Source organism: Narcine bancroftii, chromosome 1 (assembly GCF_036971445.1).
Source record: "Narcine bancroftii isolate sNarBan1 chromosome 1, sNarBan1.hap1, whole genome shotgun sequence".
Lineage (NCBI taxonomy): Eukaryota > Metazoa > Chordata > Chondrichthyes > Torpediniformes > Narcinidae > Narcine > Narcine bancroftii.
Window position 1 is genome coordinate 124933576 of NC_091469.1, and position 14821 is coordinate 124948396.

The 14821-nt window shown below is 42.5% G+C and overlaps 1 protein-coding gene across 3 annotated transcripts in view; it reads right to left on the bottom strand.

Moving 5' to 3' along the window:
* The window catches only part of LOC138763673 (LHFPL tetraspan subfamily member 2 protein-like), a 271965-nt gene that overhangs the window by 215171 nt on the left and 41973 nt on the right, over window positions 1-14821 (bottom strand). The window lies entirely within an intron of this gene.

The window sequence follows — 14821 nt, forward strand, 5'->3', positions numbered from 1 at the left end:
TGGATCCCTGAATTTTTCAGAAGATCATTTTTCTCAGTACCCTGATCAATTATTAATTAACACAATTTGATGTTTTGAGGCACCTTATGAGTTAGAAAGGAGATGAGTTTTAGCAGAGGAAATGAGAAAAAAAATTATTCAAGATTATGAGGGAAGCAAATGACATGAAAGAATAATTTTCAGGGCCAAGGAGAAAGGGCATCAAAATGGGACTAATGGGTTACTTTGCTAGGAACCAGCATAGATTTGATGGACCAAGCAGTGTTCAGAGGCATGACAGTTCAGTAATTCTGTTCTTTAAAATGTCACTAAATAACATTGATGTTTCCTATTTGTTCACTGTTCCTTGTGTTCATTTTTTGTGCTTTGTTCAGTAGCATAGTTGTATGTCTTTGTACAACAAAAGTTAAATTTCAGACTATTAAAATATATCCTGCTTTTCTGTTTTCCCACCAAAATGATTAATTTTACTACCCCCCACCTTCTTGGCCTCTCACTTAATCTGTCTGCATTCCTCGTGTCCTCCTCACAGATAACATTCCCACCTTGCTTTGCTTTGCCAGCAAACTGGAGTAGGTTACATTTCCTTTTCCATCTCTGTCAAAGTTTGAGATTTGAACAGTAGTAAATTGTTCACACAGAAAAGTGAAGCTGTATTTGTCATCAATGCTCCAAATACAAGAAGAAAACGATGAGACACATCATCAAGTCATAACAAAATTTCCTAGAATCTTTGTGTGAAGCCATTCATCAAGTTTGAGGAAATTAGAAATATTTGAACTAAGATAACGGAGGTTTGAGGATGAGGAGTGGCCTGATAGAGGTGCAGAAGATGATGAGAAGCACAGATCATATGGGTGGCCAGAGGCTTTTTCCCCCTATGGTGGAAAGAGCCAACTCAAGGGGGCATAGTTTTAAGTGCTTAGGAGTAAATATTGGCTTGCAAAAGATAAGTGTTCCACACAGAGCGATGGGTCCATGGTATGCGCTGCCAGCAATGGTGGTGGAGGCAGGTACAATAGGTTCTTTTAAGAGTCTATTAGATAGTACAAGGAACTGAGAAAAATAGAACGTTATGCAGTCGGCAAATTCAAGACAGTTGTTACAGAAGCTCATTAGGTCAGCACAACACTGTAGGCTGAAGGGCCTGTACAGTGCTGCATATATATATTTAGAACATAGAACATTACAGCACAGTACAGGCCTTTCAACCCTTGATGATGTGCTGACCTATATTTTCTTTTCTTCTTTGGCTTGGCTTCACGGACGAAGATTTATGGAGGAGTAAAGTCCACGTCAGCTGCAGGCTTGTTTGTGGCTGACAAGTCCGATGCGGAACAGGCAGATACGGTTGCAGCGGTTGCAAGGGAAAATTGGTTGGTTGAGGTTGGGTGTTGGTTTTTCCTCATTTGTCTTTTGACAGTGAGGTGGGCTCTGCGGTCTTCTTCAAAGGAGGTTGCTGCCCGCCGAACTGTGAGGTGCCAAGATGCACGGTTTGAGGCGATATCAGCCCACTGGCGGTTGTCAATGTGGCAGGCACCAAGAGATTTCTTTAGGCAGTCCTTGTCCTCTTCTTTGGTGCACCTCTGTCTTGGTGGCCAGTGGAGAGCTCGCCATATAACACGATCTTGGGAAGGCGATGGTCCTCCATTCTGGAGACGTGACCTACCCAGCGCAGTTGGATCTTCAGCAGCGTGGATTCGATGATGTCGGCCTCTGCCATCTCGAGTACTTCGATGTTGGAGATGAAGTCGCTCCAATGAATGTTGAGGATGGAGCAGAGACAACGCTGGTGGAAGCATTCGAGGAGCCGTAGGTGATGCCGGTAAAGGGCCCATGATTCAGAGCCGAACAGGAGTGTGGGTATGCAATGGCTCTGTATACGCTAATCTTTGTGAGGTTTTTCAGTTGGTTGTTTTTCCAGACTCTTTTGTGTAGTCTTCCAAAGGCACTATTTGCCTTGGCGAGTCTGTTGTCTATCTCGTTGTCGATCCTTGCATCCGATGAAATGGTGCAGCCGAGATAGGTAAACTGGTTGACCGTTTTGAGTTTTGTGTGCCCGATGGAGATGTGGGGGGGATGGTAGTCATGGTGGGGAGCTGGCTGATGGAGGACCTCAGTTTTCTTCAGGCTGATTTCCAGGCCAAACATTTTGGCAGTTTCTGCAAAACAGGACGTCAAGCGCTGAAGAGCTGGCTCTGAATGCGCAACTAAAGCGGCATCGTCAGTAAAGAGTAGTTCACGGACAAGTTGCTCTTGTGTCTTGGTGTGAGCTTGCAGGCGCCTCAGGTTGAAGAGACTGCCATCCGTGCGGTACCGGATGTAAACAGCGTCTTCATTGTTGAGGTCTTTCATGCCTTGTTTCAGCATCATGCTGAAGAAGCCCTTAAGGCTAGAGCTGGATGAGGTCCTCACTCGGGAAGAGACATATAAGGCATTTGAACAACTGAAAAGTGGCAAAGCAGCAGGTATGGATGGAATACCCCCAGAGGTCTGGAAGGCTGGCGGCAAAACTCTGCATGCCAAACTGCATGAGTTTTTCAAGCTCTGCTGGGACCAAGGAAAGCTGCCTCAGGACCTTCGTGATGCCATCATCATCACCTTGTACAAAAACAAAGGCGAGAAATCAGACTGCTCAAACTACAGGGGAATCACTCTGCTCTCCATTGCAAGCAAAATCTTCGCTAGGATTCTCCTAAATAGAATACCTAGTGTCGCCAAAAATGTTCTCCCAGAATCACAGTGTGGCTTTCACGCAAACAGAGGAACCACTGACATGGTCTTTGCCCTCAGACAGCTCCAAGAAAAGTGCAGAGAACAAAACAAAGGACTCTACATCACTTTTGTTGACCTCACCAAAGCCTTCGACACCGTGAGTAGGAAAGGGCTTTGGCAAATACTAGAGCGCATCGGATGTCCCCCAAAGTTCCTCAACATGATTATCCAACTGCACGAAAACCAACAAGGTCGGGTCAGATACAGCAATGAGCTCTCTGAACCCTTCTCCATTAACAATGGCGTGAAGCAAGGCTGCGTTCTCGCACCAACCCTCTTTTCAATCTTCTTCAGCATGATGCTGAACCAAGCCATGAAAGACCTCAACAAGAAGACGCTGTTTACATCTGGTACCACACGGATGGCAGTCTCTTCAATCTGAGGCGCCTGCAAGCTCACACCAAGACACAAGAGCAACTTGTCTGTGAACTACTCTTTGCAGACGATGCCGCTTTAGTTGCCCAATCAGAGCCAGCTCTTCAGCGCTTGACATCCTGTTTTGCGGAAACTGCCATACCTTTATCTTTTATCAATTTTTGTAAATTAAATTTACTAATCATGGAGATTTTTCTTCCAAAAAAAGGAAGAAACTTTTGAATCAATATTATCAAAAAAAGACTTCAAGATGAAAGCTGGAATCGCTTGAAATAAATATAAAAACTTAGGTAATATTATCACTTTAATTGCATTAATGTGACTTATTAAAGATAATGATGAAGGAAACCATCCAGAAAAAGACAATCTCACATACTCGAATAGAGGAGAAAAACTGAGTTTTTATAAATCTTTAAATCATTTTGTACTACAGTAGATGCTACTAAATAAAGGCAAACACACACAAAGTTAGTCAACTCAAGACTGGTTAATTGCAGACAAACACAGACCTTTTATTTCCTGCCTGTTAATGAGCTCGTTAGCAAACAGCTGGTGGTCCACAGGACCATTAGCGCACCGCCACTTTAGGCAGGGGCTTCATCTGATCCACTCGCTGTACTTTGGCGCCCTGCATTGCTAGCCCGCAATGTGTCAGGTAAGTCTGTGAACTGACGGTGGCGGTTCGCAATACCGCACTGTGCGCCCACTACAATTTAGTAATTTTAACCCCTAAGTATGTGAAATTATCTCTGACAATCTTTAATGGAACTTGAGTGTAGATAGGGACCTGGATATTAATAGGAAAAAGTTCACTTTTATTAAGATTTAATTTGTATCCTGAGAAACAGTTGAATTGAGAAAACACAGATAACATAGCTAGGATTGATTTTTTGGGATCTGAAATATAAACGAATAGTCATCTGCATAACAAAGAAACCTTATGAGTTACTCCATTTCTGACAACCCCTTGAACCTCATGAGTGTCTCTAAGGGCAATTGCCAGAGGTTCTAAAGCTAGATCAAACAGCAAGTGGCTAAGGAGACCACCCTGTCTCGTTCCCCTAAACAGGCTAAATTAGGAGGATTTATTATTATTAGTCAACACCATAGTTAAGGGGGTACTGTAGCATTTGTGCTACACAAGTGTGGAGAAGAACGACACACACCCCAAAGCCTTGAAGTCGAGACTGGTTTATTTCACTGGCCATTGCGTTTATATGGGCCTCAAATCCTGATGTCATTGGAGCACCAGCCTGGGATTGGCCATCATTCCCGCCATAGTTGCCTGTCTTCTTGCCGTGCGGGAGGTCACCTGGGATGACGGGGTGTTACCCCCAGGTCCACATAGTTGCCGGACATTTTGTGAGCCAGTACATGTCTCCGTTCGCAGACCGCGACAGTATTATAAATAAATTTAATCCATGATACAAAGCCCATACTGAAATTAAATCTCCTTAATATTTCAAATAACTTTCTACAGGAGCTCTGTTGAGAGTGTCCTGGCCGGCTGCATCACAGTGTGGTACGGTTGCTGGAGAGAATTGGATCGAAGGTCAATCCACAGGATCATAAAAGCATCAGGGAAGATCACTGGGATCCCTGTTCCTCCCCTCATTCCACCCCCCCCCCACCCAAAATTGATGTGATTTACTAGGATCGTTATTTAGAGGGCTTGCAAAGTCAGGGAGGACTTCAAACTACTCCTGTTGGGAAAAAGGTGAACAAATATTAAAGCCAGAACCACCAGGCTGAGGAACAGCTTCTTCCCACAGGCAATGAGACTGCTGAATGACTGTTGAACTGCCACAACTGATCTTTGTGACTCTGCTATTTATTAAGAATATTTATTTTAATATTCATACTGTGTATATGTATCATTTGTCTGTATGCATGTACCTGTATAATCTAGCCTGGGCATTGCCCAATGCCATTTTAATACCACATTATTTTACCTCCTCACAGAAATGTCCTTTCTACACCCCTCAATTTTCCTCCCAATCTTCTCTGTTCCTTCGAATAGCTGGTTTCTGTTTACCTCAGATATGACAATAGTAAACACATCAAAATGCTGAAAGAACTCAGCTGGTCTTGCATCATCCATACAAGATAGATACCGTACATTTTGGCATACAAGTCTCATTTTTGGCATTCAGCCTCATTTTAAAGGTTTTATGGTATATCCAGCATACGTTGACCCCAATTTTCAGGATGCCTGAGTTGGCCCATTGATTGGCGTCAACCCCAGAGATCGTGATGCCTGAGATGGGCCGCTGACCAGTGTATACGCCAAATCCCAAAGATTGCACAGATTGATCTGCTGGGTATTTGCTGGAGGTGACTGCTACCATGGAGGGTCCATCGACACAACGCAACTCGCGACGAAAGTATGAAGCAAGTTTTTAATTAAAAGTGATAGAAATGGCCAAGAAAACCAACTGAGCTGCTGCAAGAAAATTTGATGAATATGAGAAGTTGGTAAGAGATGGGAGGAAGCAAGAAGAGACTTTAAGAAAAATACCAAAAAGGCAATGATCATTGAGGAAAGGAATCACTTATTGGCCAAGAGTTAGAAAATCACATTGTAAAATGGGTACGTGAACAGAGGCAAGTTATGTGGAATAAATAAGAGCATTTAAATTCAAGTGGGCAAAGTTGCACCCAGACCTCAGTAAGGATTTTGAGGCTACAGTAGGCTGGTTAACCATTTCATGAACAGGAAAAATCTGGTATTATGGCAAAAAAAAACAAAAATTGCTCAGAAACTACCAACTTGATCATAAAGTTGTAAGTTTTCACTAGTTTATTATACAGAACTGGCAGAAACACTAGTTTTCAAATTGACAAATATTGCTAACATGGACGAAACCCCCATGAATTTCAACATGATAGGCAATAGAACAGTGGAATGGAAAGGTGTGGAAACTGTACAAACCAGAGGTACAGGCTATGAAAGGACCAGGTTTACCATAGTGTTATTGTGCATGGCCGACAGACCCAAGGTAAGGCCCATAGTAATCTTCAAATGCAAAATAAAACCTAAAATAGAATTCCTTCTGGGTATTTTTGGACATTTCATGAAAAAGGATGGATGGATGAAAATGGTTAAAACTATGGATAGACAATGTGTGGAACAAGTGGCCAGGTGGTTTACACAAGAAATGGAGTTTGCTAGTCTAGGATAAGTTTCATACCACTTAACTGACAGCACTTAAAGTAGATTAGCACTACATAATACTTACATGGCGGTTATCCCAGGTCTATATTGCAACCTCTCGATGTCTGATTGAACAAGACCATGTGTGCAAGGAATGGAATACATGGATGTCAAGTGCAGAAAAGTCATTTACAAAAGGCGGGGGAATGCATGTTGCATCACTTGATGTGCTGTGTAACTTCGTGCTCAAAGCATGGGATAAAGTTAAAATAGAGATTAATAAAATCGTTTAAAAAGTACGGTGTCTCTTGAGCAATTGATGGTTCAGAATATGATTTATTGTGGAACACTCAGGACAAAGCTGAAACAGCCTCATAAGATATGAACTGGGACCCGTATGATGACTGTTTAAACAGTGAGAGTATGGATGTGCTTGCTGCCATCTTTGCCGCATACAATGAGTGCGAGAGTGATTTTTGAAGGGTTCTAACTGTGTTGCTGTTTTCAGATGATAGTGATTTCAAAATGTTCTCATAGTGTTGTTGTTTTCAATAAAAATCGCAATGAAAATCTGTCGCAGTTGTGGGTTTTTTTGGTTTTCAAGGCGATTTTGAGCTGAATTTAAGGTCTCAAAAGTATATCCGGTGTACAAATCGACTCCCATTTTTGGACAGATTTTTTTTGGGTTTCACGACTCGACATATACATCCAAATGTATGGTACATTAACAACACATCAGGCCTGAGCCTTTCTCCAAGGAATAGGCAAAGAATAAACAAAAAAAACAGGAGATCTCAGATAGATGCAGTGCTGGCTGGGGGAGCAATCCAGACCAACAAAAGTTGTTAATTAGATATGGGAGGTGAGAATTGATGTTGTTTGTGCGAAGGGAGAGTGGCAGAACAGGGGGAGAAGTGGGGGAGGGGGGTTTAACAAAAGCCAGAGAAATCAATGTTAATGCCATCCAGTTGGAGGGTGCCCAGACAGAAGATGAGGTGTTGTTCCTCCAATCTGTGGGTGTTCTCGGTTAAGCAGTGCATGAGACCATGGACGGACATGTCAACAAGGGAATGGGATGGGGAATCAAAATGGGTTGCCACTGGGAGATGGGAGGGGTTCAAGGAAGGCATATTCTGGAAAAGGGAGAAAGGCAAAAAGGACAAGATTAAGGAACTTCAGATGACAAAGGATACTGAAGTTTGATCAGGAAAAATAACGAAACGCATGGCAAGTATAGGTAACTGGTAGGGAGTCTCAAGAAATGTAGAACGTTTTGGAGACAACCTAAGAAATTAGAGGACAAAAAAAATGCAATAAAATACACTATTATTGATAATAAATTTAATTAGAATTTAAATACATCCCATCTCAGGAGCAAGAGGGAAGCAAGACAAAGAGAGAACCAAATGGGTAATCTTCATGTGGATGCAGGCAATGACAGCTAGGTCTGAAATGAATACTCCTCCCTGTATTTAACAAGGAGAAGAAAGTGGAAGACAGTGAGGTCAGGGAGGGGCATGTGTATGATTTTGAAAAGGTCAATGTTAAGAGGAAGGGATATCAGTAGTTGGTCTCATGAGCAAATCAATGAGTTACACTAAAGAAGAAAAGGTGGAATATCTCGTGAAATGGTGGGAGAGTAACAACCTGAGTCTCAACGTAGACGACGGAGATGATCGTGGACTTCAGGACAAGGAACAACCACCCTCCACTACACATCAACAGTAGAGAGAGTGGAGAGCACCAGTTTTCTTGGAGTTCACTTAACTAATGACCTTTTGTGGACACTCAACATCTCCTTACTTGTCAGGAAGGTGCAACAACTACTGCACTTCGCAAGAAGACTGAAGTGGGAAAGTCTACCGGCCACCATTATGTCAACCTTCTATAGGAGCTCTATTGAGACCGTCGTGGCTAGCTATATCAGTGTGGTACAGTTGTTCCAGAGAAATGGATTGGAGGTCAATCCATAATACCATAAGAGTGGCAGAGAGGATCATTGTAGTCTCCCTTCCCCCCCCCCCCCCCCCCACAATTCCCCAATTGATATAATCAACAGGGGTTGTTGTCTAAAGTGAGCACATAAAATCACTGAGGGCCTCTCCCACCTGCACCCAGCATCTTTCAGCTGCTCCCATTGGAGAAGAGATGCAGGAGTATCAGAGCCAGCACCACCGGGCTGAGGAACAGGTTCTTCCCACAGGCAATGAGAAAGCTGAAGGACCAAAGGAACTGCTCACACTGACCATTGGAGACTCATTTGTACAAAACAGTATTTATTTATTATTATAGATAAAATGCTTTTCCTGCATATGTATTTATTTGTCTCTTTGTGTGTTATGTTTGGTTGTGTGTCTGCAGGTTTTGCATTAAGGACTGGAAAACACAGTTTCATCGGATTGTACTTGTACAATCAGAAGACAATAAACTTTACTTATTGTAGCATGGGCCAAGGGATAAGCCTTACATCAGTGGTGGAAAATCTCCTGCAGAAAATACCAAAGGAATAGGATTTATGTACATATTGAAATGCAGAGCTGATCAAGAACATCCAGGATAGATTTTTGAAGAAGCAAGAAAATTGATAAAGTCAAGGTGGTTGACTTAATCTATATGGACCTTAGCAAGGCATTTGATGAGGTCCATCATGGTAGGCTGATCCAGGTGATGGAATTTAAATCTAAAAGTTAAATTTCTTCCAGCCCACGAGCCTGTGCCACCCAAACACACCAATCAACCCACAACCCCCTTACATTTTGAAGGGTGGGAGGAAACCAGAGCACCCAGATGAAACCCACACAGACAAGAGAGAACATAGCACTACATTTGAACCTACGTCACTGGTGCTATAGTAGCATTGCGCTAACTGCTGCTCTAACTGGGCTGCCCTGCTTCTGTGCCTCTGTTGTAGATCTAGCAACATTTTCCTTTAAAATGGAGATACTGAAGAAAATAAAGCACCAACAACAAAAATGCATGCATAAAGATCTCATTTACTGATGAAATAAGTCAATAAAAGTAATGGGAATAAGCATTAACCAATATATTTGGGATCAGGAGATTGAGAAACTCTCTGAAGCCTTTAAAAATGAAGAGGCAAGAGGGTTATAGAGAGGGATCCCACATGGGAAGTAGCTAAAGACTCTGTCATCAATGACTGGGCGAGGGAATTTGGATGATAGTATATTGAAGATAGCCACCCAGCCCCCCCACATCTCCATCAGGCACACAGAACTCAAAACGGTCAACCAGTTTACCTACCTTGGCTGCACCATTTCATCGATGCAAGAATCGACAAAGAGATAGACAACAGACTCGCCAAGGCAAATAGTGCCTTTGGAAGACAACACAAAAGAGTCTGGAAAAACAACCACCTGAAGAAACACACAAAGATCAGCGTGTACAGAGCCGTTGTCATACCCACGGTCCTGTTCGGCTCCGAATCATGGGTCCTCTACCACCATCACCTACGGCTCCTAGAACGCTTCCATCAGCGCTGTCTCCGCTCCATCCTCAACATTCATTGGAATGACTTCATCACCAACATCGAAGTACTCGAGCTGGCAGAGTCCGCAAGCATCGAATCCATGCTGCTGAAGACCCAACTGCACTGGGTGGGTCACGTCTCCAGAATGGAGGACCATCGCCTTCCCAAGATCGTGTTCTATGATGAGCTCTCCACTGGCCACCGAGACAGAGGTGCACCAAAGAAGAGGTACAAGGACTGCTTAAAGAAATCTCTTGGTGCCCGCCACATTGACTACCGCCAGTGGGCTGATATCGCCTCCAACTGTGCATCTTGGCGCCTCACAGTTCGGCGGGCAGCAACCTCCTTTGAAGAAGACCACAGAGCCCACTTCACAAACAAAAGACAAAGGAGGAAAAACCCAACATCCAACCCCAACCAACCGATTTTCCCTTGCAACCGCTGCAACCGTGCCTGCCTGTCCCGCATCGGACTTGTCAGTCACCAACGAGCCTGCAGCAGACGTGGACATACTCCTCCATAAATCTTCATCCACGAAGCCAAGCCAAAGAAAGAATATTGAAGATATTACCTGAAAGAAACAATTCAACAATATGGAGGAAAATTATCGTATGAGTGTTTGAAGAGAAAGGTCGCTGCTGCATGCACGTTAGGATTGCTGTGGGGTGCGAGAAAGTATATTGCAGGGAGATTGCATAAACAACCCAACTTATTCATTTGAACAATGAGGTCCTTTTAATTGCTGAGTGAGGCCTCAAGTACTGGAGATACCACTGTTATAGGAAAGGCAATCAATGCACAGACAGCAGATTTGATTCATCAGAATAAATTAGCGACACAGGAAACAGTGAAATTGAGAATGCCAGTGAGTCAACCCTTTTCAAGTGGTACAGAAGAAACAGAGTAAACAGGTTCTAAATTAGGATAGGATTTCATGGGGTGACTGAAGAAGGATTACTTCCTATCTTAGGGCAGTAATTCTATGAGCCCCCTAACCCTTAACTTATGACCCCTTGTTCCAATCTCCCCTATCTTCAAGGGAAAGAGCCTATTCACATCTACTCTATCTATTCCCTTCATAATTTTAAACACCTCTATCAAATCCCCTCTCAACCTTCTACGCTCCAATGAATAAAGTCTCAGTCTACTCAGTCTTTTTCCGTATTCAAGATACTGCAATCCAGGCAACATTTTTGTAAACCTTCTTTGCACCCTCTCAACCTTATTTATATCCTTCCTATAATTTGGAGACCAGAAATGCACACAATACTCCAAACTTGGCCTCACCAATGCCTTAAACAGTGTCAACATCACTCCCCAGCTCCTATATTCTATGCTATGATTTATAAAGGCCAGCATACCAAAAGGCTTCTTCACCACCCCATCTACATGGGAATCCACCTTCAAGGAACACTGAACTGTTATTCCAAGACCCCTCTGTTCCTTTGCATTCCTCAATGCCTTCCCCTTCACTGCATACATCCTATTTTGGTTATTCCTCCCAAAATGAAGCACCTCACACTTATCTACATTAAATTCCATCTGCCACCTTTCAGCCCACATTTCCAAACAGTCCAAATCCTTCTGTAGTCCATGAAAACCCTTCTCACTATCCCACAAATCCCCCTATTTTTGTATCGTCTGCATATTTACTCACCCAATTTACCACCCTGTCAAGCAAGAGATCAGCCCTGGTTCAATGGATGGAGAAGGACGTGCTGCAAACAGCACCACATACCATAAAATGAGGGCCAACCCAGTTAAGCCACAGCACAAGATTATATAAATGTCAAGCAGTGCACAACAGACACCTAGCTTGGTGATTGCACAATCAGATCCAGGCACTGTGCTCCAATCCCATCTGTACGCACACCATGTGGGCCAATTAAACAGCTAACAGGAGAAAGAGGTTCTTCAACAATCGTGGGACCATTAAATGGGCTTCACCCAAATTATTCTGATTATTAATAAGGTAACAGGGACTTTTTTTTATATTCAGTTTGGTCCTGTGTAAAAGTGGAAAAATTTTGGAAAGATTTGAGCATATTTTTCGGACAAATTATGAAGATAAAAAGACCCAAGAATATTTTTTCTTGCTAATGCAATATGAAGTAGTTGCAAAATTGAAGTTGGATAAATAACGAACAAAAATCTTGAGTATAGCAATAGCGGGAGCAAAAAAATGTATGGCAATAATGTGGAAAAGAGAGAATTATAAAACAATGGATAAATGGAATACTGAAATACAAAATTGTATACCATTAGAAAGAATTACTTATACAATAAAACCTCGTTAGAACGCAGTAGTTGGGGTTCAAGGTTTCATACCGCGTTATAGCCGAGTCACGGAACAAATGCATATATGTGGCTGGAGACCCACCAAAGTGGTTACCATCTTTACTGCCTCCTCAGTTCAGGAACAATTCCTACCCAGTCAGGCCTCCATGTAGTAAAACTGCAGATATCGTGGTTGAAGTAAAAACACAAAGCAGGTGAAGATCAGCAGGTCAAGCGCCGTCATTTATAAAGTTTGGGGTCCACAGACGCCCGCATTATAAGCGATTAAAGAATTGCGTTCTAACAAGGTTTCAATGTAGTTTAAGGATTCAGACTGGGAACTTTTATAAGATTTGGGAACCATATATGGATTTCGTTAGTAAAAGTCCATCCACATCAACCATATCCCCTCCAAGCCTCTCACTTAATACCTAGAAGATAAAATAATGATGGTAGGAAAATATGAATAGTGATAAATGTATAGATTTAGGTGTTTTCTTTCTTTTTATTTCTTTTGGGGATAGGAGGGAGGGGGTGGGTGAGAAAAAAAATTGTATTATTTTGTATTGAATATTACAGTAATTTATTATCCATATATAATTAATTGTTTGTCATTGATACAAATGATAAATAAAATTTTCCAAAAAAAAATTATGGTGGGGCCCAGCATGTGACTGCTAAAGCCCAGAGAGCATCACCAACAATGAAACCAATCTTCAGTCAATTTAATTCCCTCTCTCTGATACCAAGAAATAGCTCAGAGCAATGATTATAGCAATGGTTTAGGAATCAGGCAACTCCTCAGCTGTAATATGGAAAAACTTGTTTTCCTGTACTTGCCTCCAGCTAAGTCCTCCTTGTACAATTTTAACTTTGGCATCTAGCTAACATTGTGGAAGATGACAGAGGTACAACCTGTTCACAAAGAGCAGGACAGATCCAATCTGATTCATTATCACTTAGTCTTCTATCAGTCTGCCATTTCATATTGCTGTCGAAAGCATATACTCACCAATAACCCTCACCAAAGCCCAAGTCAGGGTTCCACAAGAACCACTCAATCCCAGAACTCAGCATAGCCTTGATGAAAACACTAATCAAAGAGCTGCATTCCAGAGGCAAGGTCAAGGAACTTTGATGTAACTGAAGTAATTGGGCATTAAGGGGAGGAAACATGCCAATTATTGGAGTCCCACCTTGCACAATGGAAAAGGGCTGTGGTCCTTGAAGGTCGATCACACCAGCCCCAAGATATCAGTGCAGTACTTTATCAGGGCAAAGACCAGCCATAATCTCAAGCTCCCTTTTATCCAAAGATAAAAGTGGGTAGTTGGCTGGTTGATGATTATGCAGTGTTCAATTCCATGGGCAAATGCAATCGATCACTGCAGAGAGAACAACATTCAGATAAGGTGTAAGTGGCACACCAGAGAAAGTGCCAGACAAGAACACCTCCAACAAGTAAGGATCTAATGATCTCCTAATGACCTATCCAATGGTATAACCCTGCTCACAGAATCCCCCTGATTAGCATTCTGGGGGGGGGTTTACCTTTGACCACAAGCTCAACTGGACTAGTCACATAAATACTGTAACCATAACAGCAATGAGAAGTTGGACATCCTGTGGTGAATAACTCTCCAAACCCCAAGGCCTTTCCACCATCAACAAGTTAGGAGAATAATAGAATACCCTCCATTCACCTGCAGCTTCAATAATATCCAGCAGGCTCAACACCATACAACCCACTTGACTGCTACACATCAACTCCTGTACTCTTCACCCCATCCACCACTGGCACGCAATGACTATCATCATCTGTGTACAGCAGTTACTTGCTCAACAGCATCATACTCCCCCAAACCTTCAACCTCTACCACCAAGGAAGATAAATGGCAGTAAATGCATGGGAACATTATTACGTGGAGGTTCTCTCACGGTCACACACCAAACTGGCCCTTCAGTGATACCCAGGCTATATCCCCTAACATGTTATCCATCAACATTGTGGGAGGATCCACACCAGAAGATACACAGGCGTTCAAGATAATAGCTATCAATTAGGGATGAGCCAATAAATGTAATACCCAGGACCTGAAAAAATGAATATTTTTAAATAATTCCCAGTGCTTTTGATATTCATCTTAAAACAAGACACCTATCCATTCTTACAGGTTTTGCCTACAACGGAGATTTCAGGCTCTGCTTTACACATCTTATTTTTGGGCAAACCCCTCAATGAATTTTAATTCTTAGTTTTAATTTAGACATACAGCACAGTAATAGGGCCCTTTCAGGCCGTGCCACCCAATTAACCTACAACCCCAGTACATATTTTGAAAGGTAGGAGGAAACCGGAACCCCCGGGAAAAACCCACGCAGACATGGGGAGAAAGTACAAACTCCTCACAGACAGTGTAGGATTCAAACCCAGGTCCCAGTCACTGGTGCTGTAACAGCCTTGCACCAACCGCTACGCTAACCAATTCATCCCTGTGCCTTTGCTCTCTGTTGAATTGTGGAGATGATTTACAATGGAGAGCTCTGATTTCTGTCTGTTATTTTAAACTGTCAGTGTATGTCTCAGGAGATTATGTTAAAAGTGCTCCATTTGTTTTGATCTGTGTCGCCCTCGCACCGAAAGATTAAGGATGCTGTCAATAATCATGACTGCTAACCTAGTACCCACATTCCACAATGTGAGCTGCTTTACAGAATAAGATTGCAGAATAATTCTGGACAGTAAACCATGC